This window comes from Grammomys surdaster, unplaced genomic scaffold (genome assembly GCF_004785775.1).
Source record: "Grammomys surdaster isolate TR1022 unplaced genomic scaffold, NIH_TR_1.0 62, whole genome shotgun sequence".
In the NCBI taxonomy this organism is placed as follows: Eukaryota; Metazoa; Chordata; class Mammalia; order Rodentia; family Muridae; genus Grammomys; species Grammomys surdaster.
This window is the reverse complement of record NW_021604564.1, coordinates 19,556,726-19,584,168: the sequence shown is the minus strand read 5'-3', so window position 1 is coordinate 19,584,168 and position 27,443 is coordinate 19,556,726. Positions and strand designations below refer to the sequence as shown.

Here is a 27,443-nt window from a genome sequence, read left to right as displayed (position 1 = left end):
TGTGACAGGCTCATCTGGTGACTAGGCCTATCTGCATGGGTTTTAACACATTCGTGCATTCCCTCGTTATCTCTATTTAGATGTCTTTCCTTAACTTTCATTTTATACTTTCCTCAAGATTGCCTTCCTGCTTTCTGTAATTAAGAAGCAGAATTTCTGGGGTTGCAACAATCTTCCTAGTTGCAGAACTAACTTTCTGGTTAGCAGACATGAGGAGGGAAGAGTACCTAAGACTGCAGGATCCACACTGTTTCAAAAAAGCAGGGTCTCATCATCAATCCCCCTGCCTTAGCCTCTCCTTCTCAAGATTAAATTATGCATGCAAACTGGTCAATGAGGAGACCAGAGTGGATTACAGAATCCATGGATGAAACCCGAGCCATGATCATGAGGGTGAAGCCATTTTTTACTGTCGAGTCTCCTTTAGCACGGTTAATAGTAGGAGGTTTAAAATCCTGACCGTTTTTTCTCAGAATCTGGAACCTTCCTTGCCTACAGTGGGGATTGCTCTACTTCTGTAGGTATTGTTTGTTGTCAGCACCAGTACACCAAATATGACATTGCCTAGAGATTTTCTGCACAAAAAATGGGAGGTCAAGTTTGCTTGGCTAATTCTCCTTTGGGGGATTTTATCCTGATTATTCACTGTGTGATACTGTCAGCCAGTCTTTTAAATGGTCTGCCCTCCAAAGCCCGCCAGCTGCCAGATTTTTGTGGCTGTTATATGTAGGTAGCAGTGGTAAACAGTTACTGTAGGTTCCGAGCTCCTGTTTTTTGTTTATATCCTTGTTCCTTTACTTTCTGTGTTCACCCTTTTCCATACACATTGAGAGAAGTGAGGACATATCTGTCTTTCCAAAGTATGATTATGCTAATAGGAATAAGAAAGATATCCCCTTCTGGCAACTTTTCACTATTAAAACAGACTAAAATGCTATTTTTCTACTGTGTCTGTTTATATCAACTTGCTTCTTTGTGATGACATAATGAATCTTTTTTTCCTTAGATTCAGATATTGTGATCAGTTGTAGGACAATGGACCGTGCCAGGAAACTTGGTAAGATAGAGCAGGACTGAGACTACCTGAGACCGTAGGTGTCTTCCTGCTCCTTACTAGATTCCTGGCCCAGAACACATGCCACATCCCTCTTGTCACTCAGGTAGTCCAGAACAGAGTTCTCCATGCTAATGAGGTATCTAGAGGCCCTGAGTGTTTAGCCACTAAGCTTCCCTTCCCCGACATTCCTCCCTGCAAAAGGTATTTTATCTCTGGTCCACCCTGAGGAGGTAGAATGCACCCATTTTCCACACATACAATAAATAAACAGTTTGGAACCAAGGACTGTCTAGTCCATCAAGAACTGCTGTGGAGAGCATGGAGGCCTTCACCTACAGAACTTAAGTCTCCTGCAGAAGACCCCTCTGTGCTCCCAGACAACCACCGCTAAGCTAAGGACAATCACAAATGAGCTAAGCCTGAGTCCCCCATTAGTTCATCATTCCCTCCAGCCCCCCTCCCTGGCCCTGGGCTCGCCATTGTCAGTTGTCCCTAGCCCATGGGCCCCCAACTCCATTCCTAACTCCCTGCAGCCGAGTGGTGCCTGGATGTCCAGGAGCTTGGGAACCCCAGCTTTGGCCTCCCACATCTTAGGCTGTGTTTTCCCACCCCCTAAGTGGTGTATGGTCACTTTCCTTGAGCCCAGCAACCGACAGAGGAGGCTCACCATTCATCTGCCCAGTACCTCAACAGCCAGCAGCGGGGTGAAAACTGGACCCACAATCAGCAGTAATATTATATTTATAGGCCCTATAATAATTTAATTTAATAATATAATTTATATTATATTTATCATGGAGTGCTTTCAGTTGGACTGACTGTGTTCTTAGTGCATCCTTTGTCATTCTGAAGAGGGTTTGGATCTTTTATACCCCAGGCCGGATCATTGTTAGCCTAACTTTTCATGCCTTTAAGACACAAAGTCAAACATCTTCAAAGCTCCTTTGACCATGATTTGAACCCATCATCTGTGGTTTATTGATCCTTGTAAACGCAAAGTGACCACACCCTTGCTGCAGCCTGGGCAGGTGGACGGCTTCTATACAGGGCTGGAAAAGACTTTTTGTTTTGTTTTGTTTGAAACAAAGTCTCACTATATAATGTAGGTGAGTCTTGAATTTGCAATTCTCCTGCCTCAGCCTTCTGAGTGCTGAGATTACAGACACACAACACCATAATGGGGTGAAAGGACTCTCTTAAAAAGAAAAAGTGTTCATAAATTTGTTTCTAAGGTTTTTTGTTTTGATTGATAATATACTTTTCATGATGTTTGAAAAATATGAATCAAATTTTACAAATTAGTATTGCAAACCTGAGATTATTTCTGGTTAGAACCAGTGGCCTCCCAGCCAGTGAAACTTATGGACTTGCTTACCTGCACCCAGCTCTTCGGTTTCTCTCTGTGGGTTCTCTAGCACTTTCTCTAAAGATGATAATCCCCCGTTCATTTGGTTTTTCTGAGGTACTCATGCTTCTTCGACATAATTCTGGGAGGGAGCATCCTGCTTGCCTAGAGCTGAGACAAGCATTGGCAATCACCTCTGTATGGCAGCTTTATACTGAGAAGGCCTTACTCAGTGTAGTAATGGGTTGGGGGTCATTTTATTAATAAAGAGTATTGTCTTTTTTGAGAAATGTTTTGCTTTGTTATTTGTGTTATGTATTTATGTGGACATTCACTCTTTTTTACTTATTTTATTTATTCATCTCCTATCTGTTGCCCCTCCCTCCCAGTCCCCCTTCCTACCCTTGCCTCCAAGAGGGTGCTCCCCCTCTTACCCTCCCACCCCATTTTCCTTCCCTAGGGCCTCAAGTCTCTTGAAGATTAAGCTCATCTTCTCCTGCTGAGGCTAGACCAGGCAGTCCTCTGCTATATATGTGTGTGGGGGGGGCCTTGGACTAGCTCATGTATGCTGCCTGGTTGGCAGCTCAGTTTCTGGGAGCTCCCAGGGGTCTGGGTTAGTTGACACTGTTGGTCTTTCTGTGGGGTTGCCATCCCCTTCATCTCCTTCAGTCCTTCCTCTAACTCTTCCATAGGGGTCTCAGACCTCAGTCCAATGGTTGGGTGTAAGTATCTGCATCTGTCTCAGTCAGCTGCTGGTAGGGCCTCTCAGAGGACAGTCATGCTAGGCAGAGTGTCTATAGGTACATCATAGCATCAGTAATAGTGTCACACCTTGGTGTTCCCCAGTGAGATGGATCCCAAGTTGGTCACTGGACAGCCTTTCCTTCAGCTCTTCTCCATTTTTTCTTTTTGTCCCTGCAGTTCTTTTTGTCCCTCAACTTGGGGCCCGGTGTATCTTCAAGTTACCTCTCCCCACCATTGGGCATTTTGGCTTAGGTCATTCCCACTGAGTCCTGGGAGACTCTCACAACCCAGGTCTCTGAGACTTTCTAGAGGGTCCCCTGGACACTAACTCTTAAGAGTTTACTTATATGGGAAAATGGCAGACCATGATGTCATCCTTGAATGGAAGAACTGTGGCCTGACTCCACAGTTCTCTGAGGTTCCTCAAGCTGAGTCTTCATAAGATACAGAGGTATATTGCATTATTTTCTTTGAGGTCTTGGGATAGTGACTTCTTTTCAGATAGCTTTAGGTCATAAAGAGTTTGATCTTCCTAAAGGCTTTATTTTACTGATCAGTAAAGGGCTGTGCTCATTTTCTGTGTTCAGTAATGACCTTAAATTTTGCTGAGCTAACTTGCTAGATAAACAGTAAACAATCCTGGTAACTTCGAGGCCACAATGTAGAATGAGTACCCTCTGTGTTTCTCAGCACACTACTCTTCATTCAGATTTGGCCTTTCAAGTAGCTTCTGTTCATTAGGTCTAAGGTGCCAGCAATGCACTAAATGCTTTGTAAAAGGTAGCTTCGGTTTCCACCAAAGCTTTTAGTAGACGTTGTTACCATATCTAGACAAGGTTGTAGGATTCAAAGCTCAGTGATTTTTGAAAGGTCTTCTTCTAGCATCTTCTAGTGACTTATTCAAATGACAGCTATTCGAGTTCCACACATTTATATAGAGATTTCATAATGGCTATGTGTCTCTAACAACTGGTCTTTTTGCTTAAAGCCTAGAACTGTCTTGAGCCTAGTGCGAATCCCACTGGTAGAGTGGCATCGAGTTTAATTGAGTTTTGCTGCTGCTGCTGCTGGCAACTTCTGGCCCCGTTACTGTCTCCCAAACAACTTTCTCTTCATTATTTATGATTTACATAGAAAACAAAAGGCACAAAGTTTGTGAATTAAAGTCCCAAGACTTGGGTCACATATCTCTGACAACTTCAACTTAATCTCCACTTTGTTAGAATTTATTTGGAGACCTAGGGCTTGCAATTTTGGCTTCCATTCTTAAACATGCATTGTGTTTGTGTGTTTGTTTGCTTGTTTTCAATTTTTATTTTTTCTCAATCTAGAATTCCTTCATGCAGCCAGGGCCAGCCTTCCCAGGGGTCAAAGTAAAATCATGCACATGGATATAGAACTGATCCCTTCCGGAGCATGACTCAAACAAGGAGTTTGCTGTTTCTTCGGTGAGTGTGCCTCTTCTCAGCAGAAGGCTCTGCTGAGCAAACCAAACAGAATCCTTGATCAGTAATGGGGATCAAGGCACACTATGCCTGCCTAGCCCCCATACCAATTGTTCTCAACCCCCTTTTCTTTTTATCATATTCAATAGCCAATATCTTTACTTTAAAATTTTTAATTTTGTGTGGGTGTGTGTGAGTACATATGTGTGCATGGTGTGTGTGTGTATGTGTGTGTGTGTGTGTGTGTGTGTGTGAGAGAGAGAGAGAGAGAGAGAGAGAGAGAGAGAGAGAGAGAAGGAGAGAGAGAGAGAGAGAGAGAAGGAGAGAGAGAGAGAGAGAGAGAGAGAGAGATATCTTTGGGTGCAGGTACTCACTTTCCACCTTATTTGAAAAGAGTCTTTTGTCGTTCATTACTTTGTGTGCCTACCTAGTTGGCCTGAGAACTGTTTTCTCTTTACTGCCTTCCAATTCCCCCAAAGGAGTGTAGGAATTAGAGATGTACCTACCGTGCCTTATTTATGTGGAGTCTAGGGATTTGAACTTAAGTCCACACGCTTGCATAGCAAGTGATTTCCTTGCTGAGCTCTCTCTCTAGCTCAGCGATTGTTTTTGTAAGACAAGATGACAGTGACCTTTGGTTTCCTTCCCCTTTTATTTTCTTTTGTCAACAGTCATCTGATCTTGTCGAACATATTGTGTAAATATGAGATCCACAATGCCACTACTGAAACTTAGTTCATCATGACGTCTTCGTCTCACTGAGTGCATTGCTGTATTCAAAAGAAGCCCATCTAGATTCTTGGACCCCTTGGCTTTGCTTCTAGAAGGTTCAGGGCAGAGTGGAGCTGAATGCCCATGGATAGCTACAGACCTGGCTGTAGAACATCTCTGAGGGCAGACGGAGATGGCTAATGGGAGTTTCAGTGCCAGGCTAAAGCTGTAATAGAACTCTTCCAACCAAGGGTTCAGGATTAGATCATTGCATATAAAATGCCTACGTGAGTGATTTATGGATCACTTCAAATATAAAGAAAAAAAAGTCCTTTATTCAAACTGGTGACTGAGAACAGGTTCCTGCCACAAAGAACTCTCAGCCTGCAGTAAAGCCATAATCTAAGATAGTGTCATAGCAGAGGGAGGCTGAAGTCAGGGGCCATGGGATTCAGAAGTTTCAAAGGTTTCACTCCAATTGGTTAAGACAATTTGTTTCATATTATAAAACAATGGACTTCTGGAAACCTCAGGTGCTGCTCCGTGAGACTGTTCTGTTCAGCAGGAAGTGCTTAGGAGGTGCTGGGGAACATCGAGGAGAAGATGGAGGTAGCCAAAAACAGGACAAGAATGTGGTCACTATTGGGCATTTCAGATCCCACTGGTCTTTCACATAGACTTTGAACTCTGGACACTGCGGATGATAGCACAGCACGCTGTAGAAACTAGCTGAGGAATGGTGAGGGGCCAGTGATTCCTGAGGAGGGATGAGCAAGACAAGGCTGGAAGCCAGAGATGGAAGCACACATGTGTGATACCTAGCACCCAGGAGGCTGAGGCAAGACAATCAGAAGTTCAAGGCCAGTCTAGGCTATACAGCAAGTTCAAGGCCACCTTGAGCTATGTACTCTCTTCTCACCCTGTGGTGGTTGATTGTTTCATCAACTTGACACAAACTACAGTCATCTTGGAGGAGGGAACTGAGGAAACACTTCCATCTGACTGGCCCACAGGCAATTCTGTGATACATTTTCTTGATTAATGATTGATGTATGAGAGCCTAGTCCACTGTAGGTGGCACCACTGTTAGACTGGGCTCATGAGTCACTTTTTCCTGGATAAGTATGGATACCACCCCTCGTAAAAAAAAAAAAAAAAGAAAAGGAAGGAAGGAAGGAAGGAAGGACGGAAGGAAGGAAGGAAGGAAGGAAAGCCTCTCTTTACAGAAAATGAAAACCATCATGAAAAGGATGGCACACAAACCCAGAGGACTAGAGCTTGTGAGGATACCAACCCCAACAGATACATCCACATCACAGCTCCTGCATCTTAGGGAACATCACTGAAGAGGGGGCATCATGGTTGCAAGACTCAGAAGATGGAGAAGTCTGCTGTGAAACAGTTTCTTCTAGAAATGACTGCTTAAATAAGATGGGAACAATGGCAATGTCAGTGGCCATGCTAGCATGGAAGAAGACATGTTCAAGGGGCCCTACCCTTAGACAAAGAGATACAAGCAACTAATGACTGCTAGAAGAATTAATCTCTCCCAAGGATGGTCCTCTTTACTGGTTATTCAAGGAAGAGTGGTACAACTTGAAACCATGTACATGCCAATAGCAAAAGTGGACTCAGCAGGTTGTATTTATAAATAATTGTGCCTACGCCCGTGCGCACACACACAACACACACACAAACACACACACTAATAATAATCACAAAAAAAAGAGAGAGAAAATCAACCTGAGAGTAGAAGGGGTACATGGAGGGGCTGAAGGGAGGGACAAGGAAAATTATGTAATTCTATTTCAATTAAAACATATTTTAAAACAAACAAACAAACAAACAAAAAAGGTGATCAAGTCATGGGAAGCCAGCTAATCAACAACATTTCTCCACGGCCTCTGCTTCAGTGCCTACCTCTAGGTTACTGCCTTGTGTTCTTGTACTGGTTTTCCTAGATGATAGACTGTAATCTGTAAGCCAAATAAACTCGTTCCTTCTGAGTTTCAAGAAAGAAAAATAACCAGGAAGCTACCATAAAATGTTAACACTTCATAAATCACAAAAATCAGAAACAAAAAATAAAAGGGAATGAAAATATTCCCTTGTAAATATGGAACAGTAAGCAACTAAGTAAGAGGGTTGTGTCCTCAACATGGTATGATCTGATCGGATATCATCATTGAGTTGTATAAAGGCTATCTTCTTGTTCAGGTGGTATTAGTGTCTTCACAGGTTGGGATTTTAGAACTACAGATATTCAGGAGTCAAGAGCTTGAAGGCTGAGAATCAGTTCTGCAAGTATAGTGATGCTCTTTGTTCATAATCTTCGTTGGTTATAGACCTGAAAGTGGTCGATGTTGTACCACACAGGTTGGGTCATCCCGTTTTGGACTGAGGAAGTAACAAAGTTAGAAACAGCCAGCTCAGGTGATTTTAAAAAAAAGAAGATAAAATAGAAGAAGGACACTTTGTAAGAAAAGGCCATATCAACAGAGAAATTGAATGTACATGGAAATGCAGAGTGGCTGAGATCCGCAGTGTAGGTGATAGCTTTGCAAAACCACAGTGAGATTATGCTTGCCCCGTGTATCAGCTCCTGTGTAATAGATGGAGTCTTGGGGGAAGGCATTAACAGTGGCTTCCCTATCAAATAGCGCACTTAGTCTGGGAGAGAAACATTATGGGTCTCTCGGAGCCAGGAGGAGACAGTGTTTCCTTGAAAACGTTCTCACCGCTCACTCACAAGATCCTGATTTCTAAATTGGTTTCAATTAAATACATTTTCCCCACTTTGGAAGAAGCAACATTCCCCGGTAATCTCTCCTAACTATTGGCAGATCTGATGCTATAACACTCCACACCTTCCCAGTGGCTGCAATTACACACATCAGGTTTCAGAATGGACCACAAGGTAAGATTCTAGAGGTAAAAGGCTACCTCTTACGGTCCCCATTTGGCTCTCATGTGTCACCGTCTTTTATTGTTGGGAGTTATTTAGAGACACAGTCACTAGCTAACAAAACCATCTGGTAGTTAACAACGACAAAATATGAGGTTGTTTCAGACTGACACGGGGGCATTTCAAGTGAAGGGGTAGGACTGCCAACCATTCTTTCCCTCCAGCCTTTCCTTGTTAATGAAGAATGCGTTTGTTATCAAAGCCAGTTTGGCAAATGTGCTTTCACCTCTTACCTATCTAGAAATCAAAGCTGCCTGGGGAGTTATTCGAGGGTATGGTCTCCCTTTGGAGTCCATCTTGCTCCAGTCACGCTAACAGAATTGTATATGTGCATCAGGAAAACAATACAGCCTTTATGCAGTTCCACCAACACAGCCTACTCACAACATGGTGGATGTTGGGAAAGCAAAAACAGTCTCACTGGGCAGATTTGGTGAAATCCTTCACCTTTGCGCTTTCTTGCCCCACTCTATTCTTTTTCAGAGAGGAGGGGTGGGAGAGGAAAAAAATCTCTCTTCCCCTCCTTTCCCCTCAGCCAGAGAGTTTCTCAAATCAGCTAAATATAACTCCATTTATTGTCATGCTAAAACGTTCTATTTAGCTGTGTTTAACTGGATATCATGGTTCCACGGGCCGACCTTTCACTCCTGGGAAGTCGTTTTAAATTCAATCCCCAGCAAAGGAGAATCCTTCCAATCCGTTGGCTGTGAAAGGGCACAAGTGGGATGTGTTTTGATGGTATCTGCTTATGGTTCAGTTCTCAGTAAACCCGAGCACCAACGGGGCCTCAATTGTCCTTTGTTGTGGGAGTCTGAGTTTTAAGAAGCCTGGGAGAGCAGAGGAGGAGACCCGGGGCTGGGTTGCTGGCATCAGCCGAGGCTGCACAAAGGTACCACCTGAAAGGTGAGGCATACGGAGCTAAGCAAGGTTGATGCCGCCTCCTTTCTGAGCTGATGGGGAGTTCAGACGAAAATATATGGTTTCTCTCCATCTCATTTGATCTCTTTAAAAGGGACATTTCCCACTTTCTGGGAGGCAAAGAGGGCGTAGGTGAGGTCAGGGAAGGAACTAGAAGTGTGTGAACCAGTCAAGAGGAAATTGGAGTATCCTGAACATTTATCCATCTCAAAGGTTCAGAACTTAAACCCAACGTTTCAAGCTTGAATGTTCCCTTTTCAGGAAGCTTTTCCCTGCTCGGGTCAGTAGTACTACAGTCTGTCTGGAATTCTGCACCATTATTACACCGATTCTTTGAAAATAAGGTATTTCTACTAGATCTTGAAAAAAGGCTCAATCCTTGTTAAACAAACAAACAAACAAACTAACTAACTAACTAACTAAAACAAAAAACAAAAAACAAAAAAAAAAAACCTCATTAAAAAAAAGGTCAAGTTTTCCCCAAAACATGTTCAGGATTTGATCAAATTTGTAGAGTTTAATGGGTAGGACACTAAAGGTTTTGGGTTGTGTGGGACTTTCCGATGGTGTTGTTTTTGTTTTTAAATTCTATTTCAATTTTCTAGTCACTCTATGGCATACTTGTTCAATCCATTACTACTACTTCCGTTATTTTTGCTTATTCACTTTACATCCCCTTCACTGTCCCCCTCCCGGTCGCCACCTCCCACAATCCTTCCACCCATCTCCCTTCTACGTTCAAATCTCTTCCTTTTAACCTATACAAGAATAGTTGGTTCCATTGTTCAGTTCTGACATCCCCCCTCAACACACACACCACAATGAAAGCCACCCTCTGCATGTATGAGGAAGGCAAGCATCTTCCACAGAGCCTTGCCTATCCACTAGGATACAGTTCTTACTCTCCCAAGCTCCCTGAAGGCAGAAGCAGAACCTCTCTGACTTTCTACAGATTTTAGCTTCAGGAATCCTCCAAGAATGGGAGCTTTCATCCAACCCACAGCTTCGTGAGCGGTAAGAGAGCTTCTTCCATTAGATCGAAGTGGCCCTCAGGTAGGGGCTGCGGTGTGTGCGTTACCATAACTCTCACATGAGTCCCTTTAGGAACCTCCACTTGGATAATCTGCATAGTCACAATCCATCCATACTCATCTCTATCACCATAGCCTCTTGATGGATAATCTTCATGTGAACTGGTATGAAGTATAATCTCCTGGTGGTGGAGCATAATTTTTGGTATCACAGCAGTTTAGGTAATCTCTTCTTGACTAGCTGTGTTTAGTAGAATACCCCTCATCTCTCCAGGACAAATAAAAATCTCTATGAGGTAGAAAGGGCTCTTTCATAGGCCTCCTTAGCAATCTCTTTCACATGGCACAGGGGTTTCCCCCTTATTCCACTGCTGATGCTTCTAAAGGTCCTGATCTTTTAGGAGGAGACTCTCCACTTCAAGATGGTGGTACTCTTTTTGCTTAGAGAGGTCCCCTTGAAGAACCCATAGTAAAATTCATGGAATAGCCACTATCATTCATGTGTCTTCCACATGACAGATAGGGGGTTGGGTGGATGGTGTCACCTCTAATTCACTTACTCTCTTCTTCCTCAAAGACTCTCAGAAGGGCACTTGCTTCTTGGAGGTGGTCCACACCTGTAACTTTCAATCGATGGTGTGGCAGCTTGCTCCACCTTGATGGCTTATCATCTAATGTCTTTCCATTCACATCCCTGGCAGCATTCTTTGCATCTGCTAGGTTTTGAAAATGATAAAAAAAAATCCTCTTGATTTATTGGCTTTTTGGTCCTTCATTGAAAGTACTTGCACCAGTGACAGCTATCAGTCCCAGAACTAAACAGAAGTACTCTTAGAATCACTGAGCGGCAAAGGCAGTGAATAAAAGAGACAGTACACTCAATACTCCTGAGGGATGAGGCTGAAGAACCATTCTATTGTCTTTCCCAATGTGGGTCTTCCATGGCTGGATGATTGGAGGGCCTTTGCTTAGTGGGTCCTATATCTATGCATGTCTTGCCAGTTAAAGACTCACAAAACTTCTTTGTCTTCAAGGTAAAAAACGTTTCCCAAATATTATAGGTGTATTTTTGTTATTCTATCTGGACTATTATAGTGTTTGAAAGCAGGTTTTTAAAAGGCTAAGCAAATAAGAACAAGCTGGACATACGATGTGTACACAATGATGCTGGAAAGGTTTGGCAGGACAACAGATTTGTATTAGTCAAACTCATATAAATCTCTTGAGTACTAGATGAATACAATTCATGTGTTTATTTGATAATAATCATGTAACCCACACTTTAGTACTGAGGAGCTCCGGTATATCCATATAGAATGTATTCTTTCTTTAAAAGCATACATTATCCTTTTTCTGTCTTTAAGAAGTCCAGTAGTAAATGATTTGTAGCAGTTACTCTTCTTAGTACAGAATCTAAACTATCATTATGGCAATTTTATTTTATTTTTTTTGAAAAAAATTTGCTAACCTCTGTCTTGTTTGTCTCAGAATAGACCTCATGGGCTCCAGGCTGATCTTCTTTATAGCCAAGGTGATGTTAAGCACTCCTCCTCTTACTTTCATCTCTCAAGTGCTCGGGTTACAGATATGAGCCTACCATGCCCAGGATTTTTCCAGCCCCTAGGATGGGGCTTTGGTGCTCTGGGCAACACTCTACCAGGTGAGCTACTTCTTCAGAGCGGTGATTTTACTTTTAAAGTTGTTTATTTCCTCTCTGCTTTCTTGATTACCATGATGAGGATAATCTCAATTTCACCAGCCTTTTAAATGAACCCATTTGGGATTTAATTCATCCATGACATAATATATATGAGTAAGTCATTAATCTTGAGCATTTCTTTATTGCTGTCAAAATTTAAAGCTATAAATTTCTTCATCGTGACACATTGATTTTCATACATAACCCATTTAAAATGTGGTGCAATAATTTAATTTTGATTGTGATGTCTCTCTTTTGCCATTAATTATTTGAAATGTGTTTGAAAATTTCCAGGGAAGTGGCAGTTGATTTCATTCTTTCTGAGGAGTGTCTGTGAAGTTTACTAGACTGGCTGGATGGCTGTTTAATTTTTGTAAAACGTCTTTGTTAATCTGAGAAGTCATTGGATGCAGTGTTTTCTATGTTTGTTTTTTTAATCAGGCTCATTGTTAGTGCTGTATATCTATGCCCTCAATTCTCTTTGTTTGCCTGGTCTATCACTGTAAGCTGGAGTAGATGAACAAACATATAGGCCTCTCTTACGTGCCTCTGTTTTGTATTCACGCTGTCTGGAGCTGTAAACACCCATAAGAGTGCAACATGGTTGTGTGCTCCTTGGCAAGTATGTCAGGCTAAGCCTTTGCTGATGGTGTAGGAACACCTTTGGATGCTAATCCTGCAACAATCCAGTAGGGGATGCATCCCTGCTTCTGTGGGAAATGGCACGATGCACTTGCTCTGCTCTCTCCTACTCTCACCGGTATGCCTTCTCAAGCTCAGAGATCATACAAATCAGAAACACTTCTCCCATGGCCCTGTGGTGAGCTTCTGGGTGCACTACCAGTCTTATCACTTGTTCTTACAGGAGATTTAGATTGGGTGAATTCAGTTATTATGAGTCAGAAATTCTGCATGAGGGACTAGTGAGACGCCTACTGGATAAACATTGCTTCCAAGCCTGATGACCTGATCCCCAGGATACACATGGTAGAAGGAGAGAACTAACTACTATATGTTGCTTACTGATCTCTATATAAATGCCACAGCATGTGCATGCCCCCATATAAACAAACAACAACACCAATAATATAATTAATAACAATAATTAATAATAATAAAGAAATCTGGCATTAAGCATCTATTTGTTAACAAGAAGGATGCTTGAGATAAATGGTTCTGAGACTAGAAGTTGTACCTGAAAGCACAGCCTGTGACTTAGCCATCTAGCCCTTCTAATGACTTGAAGTTATTCATATATAGGTAAAAACACCTTTTTTAACTAGTCAGAATGGGTTTTATTGTCTGTAGCTCTGCTATGAAAAAACATATCCATTATACAGAAGAGGAAAATTGAGATGTAAAGATGAGTAGTGCCTTCCTCAAGATGCACAACTAATAGACGTCAGAATTGGCCTGGGAACCTAAGCCCTTCAATGCCAGGTTAGGGGTCCTTCAACAGCAAGACTGGGCTCTTATTCTAGAAACCCCCAGAGCCATGAAGACCCGTTAAAAGAACTTTACATGCAGATCCAAAGTCTTGGTTCATGATAACTCTGTGATAAGGTTACCAAATAAAAGAGGGTGCAGCGACCGCAAGACCGGCCAAAAGTGCCAGTCTGTCCATTCATCCTGTCTCGTTTTACCTTCTGGTAACCATTGTGTCCTTTCTTCTGTATTTCCTGTTCACATATATGTCTGTGTTAGTCTGGGGACTCTCTAGGCATTTACTCATCCAGCCAGGACAAGACAAAAGACAAAAGTTCTTAGTGAGACATAGATTCTTTTGTAATATCTCTCTCGTGAGCAGATAATTAATAGTTTAATAAATTTAACTTGTGTCGCTTACATCCACTACAGAAACATTCAGAGCTGATCCACTGAAGGCAGAGAGGGAAGAGCAGGCGAGAAATCAAGAAGATGGTCTCTAAAACAAAAGGGCAGGTGTGATGCAAAGAGAGAAGAAGAGAAGGGAGCCGAGAAGACGCTGGTGGTTTCACTATGCTTGCCAATCACTGATCACATGTGGCGGATACTCTCTGCCGTGTCCCACACATGTGCTCTCTCTTAATCCCCTTGCTGCCATTGTCTAGCCGAGAAGAGGTGTTCGGGAAGTTAATAAATAACCACCCCAGTCACATGCTGTTAAGAAGGAAAAGTAGGAACGTCTGTCTTGATCAAAGCCACAGTATGTTCACCTGGTGAGGAGTGAGGCACTCTGGAGATGGTGCCCCACAATCCTCCTACCTTGCACCTGGATTATACACTGCCAGCCTTCCACTCTATGTGGGACAGTGAGGTATCAGCACTTAATGTATATTTATGTATCTGTCAATTCACACACAGAGGCACATAGACACACATACCCCACAATCATCCTCCCCAAAGCAAAGAAAATTGGTTAATTTCGGTGTATACTTTGACCAAAGTCTTCTGGAATAAATACTTACCAGAAGGAAGACATAATAGATGACAAATGGGGCAACATTCTCAAGTGCCATAATTTTAGGAGTAATGCAAACCCCTCATTCCAGCCTTGCCTCCCACATTTAGTGAGTAAACAAAACTGCATAGACCCAAAAAAGCAACAGGAAAATATCACAAAAAAGTGGAGGGGCCATGAAAATTCTTTCTGAAGGTCCATTCCCCTAAGGGTTGAGGTCAGGCATATGGTTCTATTCATCAAACTCTAGACAAAGGGCTTGGCTATATTATGCCCTGATCATTATTGTTGGTTAAATTAAAGCACGATCAAAAACCATGAAATGGAATATTAATTTCAGTTACTGGGGCTAATTGAAAACATAGCAAGAGTTTTGAGTATGGAAAATGGAGTGAGAACATTCAGATGTACGTCCAAGACTAGCTTACTCTTTTCAAGTTGGGCAGTAGCATATTTTTAAGGGATGGCAGTTATCCCTAGAGTCATACTTAAGTGCATCAGGAGCAAAAGTTAGCCTGGGAAAAAGGAAGAAGAGCTAACTCTCAGCTATCAGCAGGTTTCAGAAATGCAAATTAAGTCTTAAAATTATCAGTTGCTAATTCTCACACATGAAAGACATTACAGAAATATACAATCCCTGAAGCCAAAAGCTGCCCATCTTTCATCTTGCTGTCCTCAGCTCGAAGCCTGGACCCGGAACCGAGATGATGCTCATCAATAATTGTTGACTGATTGAAGGGATGATTGGATGATTGTTGGAGACTTTTGCCTGCTGTCACAAACAAGAGTGCTTGCTTGCGCAGACAATTGACCGTCAGCAGTGAAAGTATAGTCCGGCAAGAACTGGAGGAGAGAAAGAAGTCAATTGGTATAAAAGTCTAAAAGATAAAGAATATAAGTAGGAAATTATCTTTAAGATTTATTTTATATGTATGAATATTTTGCTTGCATATATATATATATATATATGCAAGCAAAATATTCAGAGGAGGTCAGAAGTGGGTATTGGATTCCCTGGAAATGAAGTTATAGACTGTTACGTGCCATTAATTATGTGGGTGCTGGAAACTGAATTCAGGTCCTCTGAAAGAGCAGTAAGGGCTCTTAACTGCTAAGCCATCTCTTCAGTCTGGTACCTAGGAACTTCTGTCTGTTTTATCTATAGCTGCATTTTCAGTACTTAGAACAGTGCTTGGCAGATGTTCTGTGCACCACAAGTATGTGTTGAATTAATGCAGCAATGCTTAGAATGGATTGGAAGGAGAGGATGGGGTTTGGAGCCCAGAACTTTACAATGCAGTTTATATCTGTGCTGAAAATGTGCTGAGTTGTTGGTATTATTATTTAAGGTAAGTATAAGAATAAACCGGCATGATTTCTCTTGTAGGATTAACAAAGTGCAAAGGATCAGGATGATGCTTCTCAGCGTATCAAGTACAGCCAATTGAATAAGAGTTGTTCTAGAAAGACTAAGACTTCTAGAACCTCTGAGAGGTTTGCCAGCCATGTTTGTGAAGAGTGTGTCCTTGTGGAGAATCCATAGTAAGTTGGGCCTCTTACCTGCTAACAGGGGTTGATTTTTCCTGGAAGAAGCTTGATGCCCTTGCTTTTTACAAGGCTGCTTTACTGGTTGTCAAAGGCTAGCATGACAGGGGAGATGTGAGTGACTGTGTTTAAGCAGTGCTGCTGAAAATGTTCTTAAAAAGAACACCCTCCAGATGTACCCTGACTATAGCTCTTGACGGCATAAGGGAAGGAAATGTTGGCCAAACAAGCTGTGCGCATTGTTGCAGGAACCATTTGTGTGGGGTTAAAAACATGTCATCAATATTCAATGGTTCCCCTATATGGCATGTGACAGCTCCTGAAGCGACTGTGTGTGGTACTCTATGCATGTGGGTGGTATTCTTTTCCTTCTCACACAAGTATGTATATGTCATTTGTTGTCTTCTCCTTTTGTTATGCTCTTAACCATCTCTTTAAATTTAAAGAGAAGGAGCCAGACATGAAACAACATTTATTCTCTGTTGGTCAAGTACTGAATTTTCTGAATCCATTTTGAATTCAACTCAAGTGGTGCAAAATTAGAGAAGTTTTGCCTACAATCACCAAATTCAAAATATTGTCACAAAATTTCCTGTTCCTTTATTGTTTCATTATTGTACATGGGAGGCAGAGTTATATATTTTTTAATGTCTCCCTTTTGAATTGTATCCCTCAGATTCAGGCAGCAGTTTTCACATGGTTAAAACAAAACAAAACAAAACAAAACAAAACAACAACAACAACAAATCCAACACAGCCTCTTGCATTTTGTCCTGCCACAACAACTGAGTGATTTGACTCCCTTCCATTCCCGAGTGAAACTCTTGGTGCTGGGGCATACAATGGGACTCTCTTTAGCAACTTAGATGAGGGGGAAAGTCATAGGGGCAAACTGTACACCCAAGGGCACATATGGTTTATGGCTGAGAGAAACTTACAGTAGTTCTTTAGACAGGAAAAGACGTTGACTCTGCAAGCTGAAGCTGGCCCCAGCAATAACTCACTCGGTGGCGTTTAATTGGCTGAACACCAAAGGTCTTGCTGAACTGGTAGTACACAGAGCTGATGTTGATGGAAGAATGAATTACAATAGCAGTTCACAGGAACATTATTTGAGTTTTCCATTATTTAGAGTGACCCCACCCCAAACTCCTCAAAGCTCTATGTTTTGACTTTCCCCTGTGACCTTGAAACTAATGTTGTGCTTTTTTGTTGTTTGTTTAACATATCCCCGAAGACTTTTATCTGTAGGTTGTAGTATGGCTTCCCTACAGCAGAGCAGGTGCTGAAAATATCCTGCAAATCTGTCTCATGATGTAAGTAAGCTACAAGAAGACTCAGTAGAATCTTGTGTGCTGAGAAGCAAGTGAGCTGCCTGATGCAGCACGCTGGTCACTACTATCTGACAGTGAATTTTGCAGGCACCCATGGAGGAGCATAGGACTGGGATGCTTTTAGTGATATGTGGTGTCAGGCAACTAGAAGGTGGACTTCTTTGTAAATACTAGTTTCCAGCTCTTTTCATTTTCCTCCTAAATTAGGAATATTCATTGGCCTTCAATCATTTTGTAGCTAAAGTTTAACCTTTATTTAGAGTCTATCTAGAATCTTCACAGTACATATGAATGAATGAATGAATGAATGAATGAATACAAATTTGTCATGTCAGGCTTAAGATGATATAGAACATTCTTTTCTTCCAAGACTTATGTTTTTTTCCTTATACACCTTTGAATTTCAAGCAGCTTGGTTGAGGACAATGAAGAGAAGTACCTAAGTCATCCTTCAAATTCAAGGATATGGCACTGGTGGAAGACATAAGGATGACACCTGGGCATTCTGTTTTGTGCTCTTCTCCCCTCTTTCCTGGATATCCCTCCACCATCACATCTCTAGCGTGCAAACCTTACAGTTCAGCCAAACAGATTGATTGCAAAGACTGTTGGGAAACTCCCTCTGCTATACACTTCAGTGGAGGCCAATTCTCATCTTCCCTTCTGTTCCCTTTCATTCCTGAACTTCTAGAATTGGAAGTTACTTTCTCCCATTCACATTGGCTTCTGATATCTTCAACCTAGTGTGGTCCAATTTCTGCCTCTACTTTGCCAAATGGGTTTCCACCTGAGTTCATTGATGACACAGTTGCAAATCGAGAGAATGTGGTAACGTTCTTCCCATAGACAAATGTCTGCACTTTGATGTTAATCCTCCTCTCATTCTTAAACAACCTTGGTTCCCATAACTTTCTGACGTCCCTATCACCCCATCTCACAGATTTTCTTCCTTTTCATGTTGCTGTTCCCCAGTGGTCTCTGGGTTCCTTTTCTCTCTTGTCTACACATGAGATTTCAAGAGCTTTTTTTCTGAGATCTGAATTCAGATTCTCAACTGCCCTGTGGAATTTTCATGTTGGCACAGTAGATAAAAGTTTAAGCCATCATTGTCCTCTGAAATCAGTCCTTCCTCTTGTATTTTGGACATGCTCGATACTCCATATAGCGACTTGTATATGAAGTGTTCCATCATGGCTCACGTGTTGAAGGTTCGGCCCCCAGGTGGTGGTACTGTCCAGAAGTGAGTAGCTCCAACCTACCCATGAGTTCATACAGAATGAGTTGTGGGGGGTGGAGCTGGCTATAGGATGTAGCATAGGAGTCATGACTTTGGGCTAGGTGCAGAAAATAAGTCACTAGAGTTATGACTTTGAATGGTGTACCTTGTGCCTGGCCCTTCCCTTCCTTCCCTCTTTACTTCCTGACTTCCATGAACCAAGAGCTTCTCCTCAGCCATCCTTCCTCCATGATGGCTCTGCCTTGCCACTGCTCTCAAAGTTGTGGAGTGAAGTTAGCCAGCTATAGATCAAGTCCTCTGGAAGTCTGAACCAAATAAATCTTTCTTTCTTTAAGCTACTTTTCCTCAGATATTTTTTTATATCAATGAGAACTTAACTAGCATATCTCACCATGTGCCTGAACTCCTGTGACAGAAGTCTCATGGGAATGCCGCCCACAGGACTGTCTCCCAATTCTCTTGGTTTTGCTTTTCGGATGACCTTCAAGTACACGTGCCTATTTTCTATTGCAGTTTAACTACTTCTGGTTTTGCTTGTTTTTGTTGCGACTGCGTCTTGATATGTAGCCCTGGCTGGTCTTGAACTTGTGTAAATTCTGACCCAGTCTCCTGCATGTTCAGATCACAGCATGTCTTAGCACGTGGAACACAGCTGCTCATGATTTTTTAATCCTGTTTTTTAAACTTCCACCATATTTCACCTTATAATTCTTTTTGTATACTGACATAATTATCAGCCTAGGTGTAATGGCACAGGCCTGTAGTCCTGAGACCTGGGAGGATGATAGCTGTGAGATTGGGGCCAGCCTGGGCTACCCAGTAAGATCTAAAAAAAACCCACCTCTTTTAAATAATTACTTTAAAGAATATCACCTTGATTTTCCTGGTTATGGTTCTTCCATAGGTCTTTGTGAGCTACAAGATAAAGATTGAAAATACTATCATGTCCATTGTCTACTTGGTATTGTTCCATTTGTCTTACCTGTGTTAGCTTTTTCACCATGCACGGGTGGGTTGGTCTGCATAGGGTGGATTGCAGGAGTGGATTTCTAAAAGGTAAATTTGGCTCTCTTTTCTCTCTCCCCATTCTCGCTCTCTCTCCTTTGCCTTTCATCATGGGGTGATACAATCTAGAAACCCTGACCAGAAGAAATTTTATTAATTTTGTCCAGGACTGCAAGAAAGAAACTGGGGTTTCTCGGGGTTTTTTTTTTGTCTTTTTGTTTTTGTTTGTTTTTAAATCTGACTAAGTTCAGATTTCTGCTAGAGCAAATCTGTCCAGACTAAACTAGGAGCATCCACAGAAAAGATAGGAGATGCTGGTAGGTAGGTGAAGGCTAGCTGGAACCATGCGGCAGTGTGGACAGAGTGAGCTGCTGAGTGATGCTGCACAGTGAGGGCGGGGCTTGTAAACCCAGCTGTGGTCCAAGACCCAGGTGAGTAACACAAGCTTGGGTCTGGTGAGTCAACCATTGTACAACTGGTTCCTGCCGTCAACCTTCTCTAGTGAAGATGGCTGTACGTCCTCTTCTGTGGATGAGGTTAAGCTCTGGGAATTCAAGGGATGGCCCTCGAGGACGAAAGATGTTCAAAAGAGAGACTATGGTGCCTATAAACTTAGTCAACAAGGGACATGTAAAAATTCCTCTGGAGGCCAGCAGGAGCTCTGCATGGTAGAAAGCATGGCTTTTTGGTGGCCCAGTTTCCACGGTTTCTTTTATTTATTTATTTATTTATCACAATGTGCTTGGGATAGAGAGCAGAGAAAATCAATTACTGTCTACAATAAGTCTGTGGTAAGGAATAGTGGCGTGGTGTTAGTGGCCACTGCACATTTGTCTCCCAGTGCCACTTTATTCCTTTGAATTTTATAGGAAAAAAAGCCTCCACATTCTATGGAGTTCAAATTAAGATTTTTCTTTCAAAATCATGTGTAATTTGGCCCAATTTTGAAACTTTAATAAGTAAAACCGAGATTTTTATTTTCAAGGACATAACAATGTATATTTAATTTTGATTTTTAAAAGAAATGTGCAAGTGTAAAACTTGTTCCAGAGATTTGGCTCATATCTAGGAGGCAGGTGCACCAAAGACCAGGAATGTACAAATAAATAGTAATAGTATAACACGGATTTCAGATTTTCTGAGTGTCACATTAACAATGTGAAGTTTTCCACTGACTGATATTTGAATGTCACACCCCCAGCAAACCTGTAATTAAAGTTATTTTGGCATTTTCAAATCAAATCCCTGCTTTTGGGGGGTGGGCGGGTTATAATTCCACTTTCAAAATGTGCTTCCAGATAAAATTTGACATGAAATACAAAGTCTCATCCAGGCAACAATTTCCCTCCACCTTCCACCACGGAGTTGAAGTGTTTTAAGTCATAGCAGCACATTTAAGGTGGATGTCAACCTCGCTTATTTGTGGTACAGTTGGTGATACAGTGGTCATTGTAATACCAAAGAGGCAGTACTAGGGGACAGCAGTAGCAACATTTACTGCTTCTTCTGTTAGGGAGGATACTGGCTCATTGATACTCTTCTTTGAGAGAAGCAATACTTGCCTGGTGACAGTGGCACAATCTAAAAAGCATCGGAATAAAACAGGGTATCAAAACCAGAAAGCAAAACACCTAGCCTCCCCAAGGGCCGTCAGCCACCTCTCTTTTTGTGTGCCGTCCCTTCCTTTGAATCTTTTTGGCACAAATGTTTTGCGTGGAATTCTACCGGTTTTCTTCGTCACTCACATTTGTACTATGAATGCTTCTGTGTCTGTAACAGGAAGGGACAAAGCACTACCAGGGTCATCTTCTGCTTTCCCTCCCCCTTTTGCCCAGTGTTGCCTCTGACTAGGAGGGGGTTGTAGGGGGGATGCTGTAGACAGTTCTTAAAGAGGTAGCTAAATTCTCCAGTGGCATTTAGAAAGTAAAAGCAGAATGCTGGGGGATGGGGGGTATCTTATGCAGGGGGAGGGGTCATGGAAAGGCCATTCAATTCTTGCCGGAAGGTCACAGGGGCAGTGGGAGGGGTCATGAAAGAATGACATCCTTTAGGTTTTAGGCACACTCAGATGGAGAAAAATGTCAGTATAATCTTTCTTATGCAACAAATTCTAGAAAATGTCTGCCAGGGTACCATACCAGTCTAGGGCTGTGTGGGTACTACAACTATTTATTAAGTTCACAGTGGTCTTTCCTACAACTCCAGACCACCTTACACTCCTGAAGACTTCATTTCCTTCAAGATCTACTCCTGCTACAAATCCCTTTCTCTCTTTCCTCCTCAAACGTACATGCAACTTAATTTCAGACATAACAGCAGTCAAACCTTAAATACACCTAAAGGTTTTAAGGCTCTGATGGTGTCACCACAACATGTAAATATGGAAGGAAAAGAGCTGTGTGAGGTACCACCATTGAGCTAAACACCATACTTCATAAACCTTAGTAGCACATTAGAAGGTTCCCATTTCCCAGTCAGCTGGCCAAAAGATGTTGGGAAGCGGTTTTGTTTTGTTTTGTTTTGTTTCTTCTTCCTTAAGAATTTGTAGCGATGTATTTTTAATACTGTCAGTAAACAGCTTCCTCAGGACACAGAGGGGCAATAATGGGAGTTGTTAACGTGTGAAAAGCAACCAGCTAGCAAAGGTTAATCGCAAGCTGCCCACTAATGACCCCTACAGCCCTTGGTTTAAACCCAACAGCACTTGTAAAGACCAATCAGGTGAATAATTTCCTGTCTGAGGTAGCCTTTATGGTTCAGAATAAAAGCAGAGTTGATTTTGAATAGAAAGGCCCCTAGCAGGGGTGGAGGTTATTATTATTAAGCTGATCTAAACACCTGGGTTTCCCACTGGACCCTATTACAATTCCTCCATTATGTCTAAACATTTCAACCGTTTCTGTGGCACTGTGGATTAGCACATTACTAAGGTAGGTGAGAACTGGGAGACAGGAAAGTTGAGGAGTGGCAAAGACCACCCCACCCCCAAACCCCACCACCCCATCATCAGTGCTGAGGCTGCATAGATAGAAACGGGAAGGGTCCCAAAGCTATCTTTCTGTAACTCCTTGATTCCATCCTACCTCACGAAAGACTTGGTGTAAAGCCATTCAGACTAAGAAAATTTTTATTATTTTAAAAATCCCTAGAGGAGAGGATTCCATCACTTGCCCTGGTAACTGACTTCCCTGTGAGTCAGCAGTCTGGTAGCCAGATAACGAACTAAAGTAATTTCTGCTGTCCGTTAGATCCACTTTCCCTGCCCTCTTTTTGGGTGGCTGTATTTTGCTGACTCTTCCACGTTTTATTATATGCTTGGTTAAACATTACTCTGGGTCCAATAAAATTGCTTAGATCTTTGAAGATTTTATTTCCACATCTAGTTTGCAGATCTGAACATATTAGGGTGAGGTGCGTGGACTAAGGCTCGGCTCGTATCAGGAAACAATGATATATTTAGGCCCACTGAAGGGACAGGATTTAAAAGCAGCAATAAGCTTTTCAGATTCCAATTTGGAAGCTGCGATTTGGGTGGTCCTTTGGGGAAGTGGCTCAGTTTGTACTCAGTGTTTCCATTCACTCTGTTAGCACGCTCTCTTCCTATCACAATGGACTACGTGTATAATTGTCCTTTTCTAATAATTGTACTATAAGACATAAGTCAAACATACCAAAACAAAAATACAACTTTCACCTTAACGGAAATAAAAGAGTCTGTTCTAGAGCCAAATTTGAATGGCCATAGCCTGGGAATAAAGATTTGGGTTTCCCCAAATTCTATTTGCCAACATAGAAAGAGTTTTGTGAAGTTTTTATAATTTTACAGAACAAAGAAAGCCATAAGCAGTGAAGGCAGGTTTAAAACACATTGGATTGGTGGTCACAGTAAGAGAGGGGAAGCTTTCTTATAGGCCTTAGATGTTATCTGATGACATTTTTAGGTTTGGGTTGGTGGAATCTAGTGGTCTGCTAAATTAATCAGTTCCCAAAGGGTTTTGTCTATTAGTTGCCAGGTGCTAATTCTGACCCAAGTGAACAAGGAATGCCTATTCAAGGGTCTAAAGCTAGCCCAGATAAGATAGTTAGGATCTGGACCTTCAACGTGTCAAGCCCTTCAAGTCCCTGGAGTTTCAACCAATCAGTGCTTGCAAACAGGGTTTCTGAACAGGAGTTTTCCTCCATGGCCCCATAAAGAGCAGCAAGCACAGTGGAAGGGTCACAGGGAGGTGGATGTAGTGGGGTCTTACAGTTACTTCCTATGATAACTTGAGCTTCCCAAACTTGTGTAGCACAGGCTAGCCTTGAACTTCTGATTCTTCCTCCACTTCCTAAGTGGTGGCATTAAGTTCAATTTTCTAAAAGCAATGCTCCTTCCTGGATTGCTGTAGGGAGAGTGTGGTCACTTCTGTGCCTGACAGGCACTGTACCTGTGAGTTTGGATCCCTTTCTTGTTGGAATCCTGAATTCAGCACCACAGGGACTTGGTTAAACATCCTCAGGAGGCATTCAGATTTCATACTGGGGATCACCTATTCCAAATAACAGAACACTTTAACTTTACACCAACTTTAGCAAGACAGGGAGTGTGTTTGTGTTGGAGCTTGGCCACAGTGTGCTTCCACTTTTCCTATCTCTATCACCATAGGAAAGGAGCTCCAGCTGGACTCTGTTAGAGGGTCATGGCAGGAGGGTTTAGAACATGCCAAATGAGACCCATATGCTTTGCCAAAAGTAGCAGCTGAGGTTGGAAGTTGGAATAATGTTAACTCCCACTTTTTATTAAGGGCAATGGGGGTGCAGCAGTGGGTCTGTTCTCCAGGAGCAGAGGTATATTCGTGATGCTATCCATTGCTTAGATGTCAGTAAGCCTTTCTTGAAAATGACCACACTGATTTCCACTCTTGTGCTTCTTTCAGAGCTGCCTGGGACACAGATCTAGGGGAAACCCCTCTCCCTGGGATATACCCAATTCCAAGCTGCATCTGGATTCAGTCCCTCCATGCCCAGAGCCCTGTGACTCAAACATCTCTGTCCTTTCCAATTTCTCTATCCTAAGGGGCCAATTTGTCTTCTGTGGGACCAAATAGTTGATCTAATAATTATTCTGTGTTAATTGCTCTATAAATCATGAGGCACATTCCCTTGCATGATACTAATGAGCTAATGAGAACGGGGTGGGGGGAGAGAGAGAGAGAGAGAGATGCTTTACAACAACTTCCCAAAGACATCATGTCCGTCCAGCCCGCCTCCACCTCTACCTTAAATGCACAGACTTACAAATTTACAGTGGTGATAGTTTCTGGCTGGCTACCAAGAGGGGGGAAGATTTATGGGGAACTACCTTAAGGGGTCAAGGTTGGGTGCTGATAGTTGGACCTGAGGCTGTCAGAAACTTTCAACATTCAGTGAATGCCCTGGCCTCATGCTCCCTGGCCTATTTGTTTTCTTTGGTTGGAGCCTCAGACTCTGACAAAAATATGTAAAATCAAGGAGAAAAATGGAGTCATGTGAACTTCAAAAATATCCTATGCTGTCTTGTTTAATTTTTATTGACTTTATAGGAGCAGAGAAAGAATGGAGTTGAATGTTTGCTTGAGCAGAGGCTTCACCCCAGCCCCTGAGGATGCTGCTGGTCCCTGTGGCATGCTGCCTTGGTATCTGCATCTTTATCACTTGCCGGAGGACTGACTTACAGCAGACCATCATCCATGTCCCACATTCCATAAGTGGCTTTTAGGTATCTGCTGTGTGGTGGGCTCTGTCGCAGAAACCATTGGTTCTGAGCTGACTAGGACATCAAGTTTCATATACTCTAGCAAAGTACACAGATATGTAGATGAATAATAAAAAGAACAATTGCAGGGTAATACTGAAACAGGTGGTGTGTCAGAGAGACCGGCTATGGCAGGGATGCAGATGTGACTTTCTGTCTGGTGAGATTCTTGTACATATTCACCGAGTCATTCCCCGAAGGAGCCATGATAGATGATCAGAGCTTTTCACTAATGACAGGATCTTATTTTGGTAATTATTTAAAGAAGGCCGCTGGACAGGCTGACTATCTATATTGTGGTGGCTCTGCTTAGCTCTGCCGCCATGTTCTGTGGCCAGAGGCCACATGTGCGTCACAACTAGAAATGGCCAGGGGACATGCACACACCACAGCTAGGTACGGCCAGCCAGAAACACCAGCCCTGCCACCCATGGGAGGCCAGTGTTGGAGATGGCTCTGCCAATCTTCTACGATGTCTCGAAAGGCTGTGCTGAGCCCAGACCATCCCGCCATCCATGAGGTACCCAGTATAAAATGAGACTCTAATGCTTAATGATTAACCAAAGGCTTTATATGTTTGGTAATGCTCAATTAACAAGATGCTCACATAATTAGAAGTGTTAACCAATTAACTAACCTAGATATAAGTTGTTACCCAGGACTGTTCTCCGTCCAAGCGTGGTTCTCCATCCTCCTACATCTCTGTCTCTTCCCCTCCTCTTCCTTCTCTTCTCCCTCCCTTACTCCTTCTCTTCCTCTCTTTACTCTTCCCACCTTAGCTCCTCCCAACTTGCAGGAAAAATATCCCACTACAGGACCTCATGGTGAAAATCTCAACCAGAGTCTTCTGTATCCCTAGCTCACCTGGAACTTGCTGTAGCTAAGGATGACCTTGAACCTCTGATTTCCTGCCTCTGCTTCCCAAGTGCTGAGATCACAGACCTGAGTCACCCAGGGAGAAACACTGATGTTGTCACAAGGTCCGCCTACCTTCTGAGTGGGAGTGCTCTTCATTTCATAGGGAACTGGCCTACATTCTAGCACGAATAGAATGCAGTTGACTAGGGTCTTGTGTACTGCACTTGGCCCGTGAGACTTTTCACAGTGCTTGAACTTTCACTCATTTAAACCTCCTAGCAACCTGGGAGGACCCAGAGGGCTAGGCCATTCTATTTGGAAACAAGGGAAATGAAGCCATAGAGCTTAAATGTCACCACTACTAGTACAGGGAGAGCTGGCTTGGACTTGGGATGGCTTCCATATAATCAGCCTTCTTCCCAGTAGAGGAAATGGACAATCTGCACTGGTGTAAACACTGGACACTGTCCCCCATTACCACCATGGGTCCTGAACTGAATTTACAAATCTACAGAACATCTCCTGCCATACAATGTGGTAGGCTGGGATCTAAGAGATATAATATACATCTTGTTCCTGGGTCTAGAAGGGATATAAAGTACCACCCTCATATCCTTGCTCAGAAGTTGTTAAATATAAGAGTGGAATTTGTCCTACAAACCCAACACGCTATGCAGAATGCTGCCCACGCAGGCCAGCTTATTGCAGACGGACATAGGTGAGGCACTGGGCAACTGTGCTGTGAATGGAGACTCCTGTGAGCTACAGGTCAACAGCAGAAGCCTGAGAAGCCTTCTGGTCTCACCTCAATGGCGGTGTCCCGAGAAGCCTTTACCAGAAGCTGCTTTGGCCTTGTCATCTGCTTCCTTCCTGAGACAGAAGCCTGTCTTCAGTATTCTGCTAGGGAATTCTAAATTCATCATTCTCTGTGAACAAAAGACCCTTCATGTGAATTGACTGGCACACGGGTTCTCAGTGTCCAGGTCTGAGCATCTTGAGAAAACATGACCCTGGTCTTCTCTTGAGAATACGATAGATATTGTTTACTGTTTCTCCTTCTGAGGAATATATAAAGAGAAGAAATGTACAAGTGTGAACTTAACTGGTCTCTCACGGTGCCCCGAGGTTAGACAGAGGCTGGCATGCAAGCATTTCACAGATAAGGAAAACAATGCCTCTATGAGAAGGCTCTCAAAGAAACAAACCCTCTCAGAAAGGCAAATGAGAGGCAAATAAGTGAAAAGTATGTCATCTATCTCATGCCCTAAAAGGAAGAGGAAACGGTAAATACGAGAAACAGGAAACTCTATGAACTGGATTATTACCTAGGAATTGG

The 27,443-nt window shown here is 42.6% G+C and overlaps 1 pseudogene; it reads right to left on the bottom strand.

Moving 5' to 3' along the window:
- Positions 1-10,069: 10,069 nt before the first annotated feature.
- Positions 10,070-26,966, bottom strand: LOC114616749 (annotated as a pseudogene).
- Between the last annotated feature and the right edge of the window lie 477 nt (positions 26,967-27,443).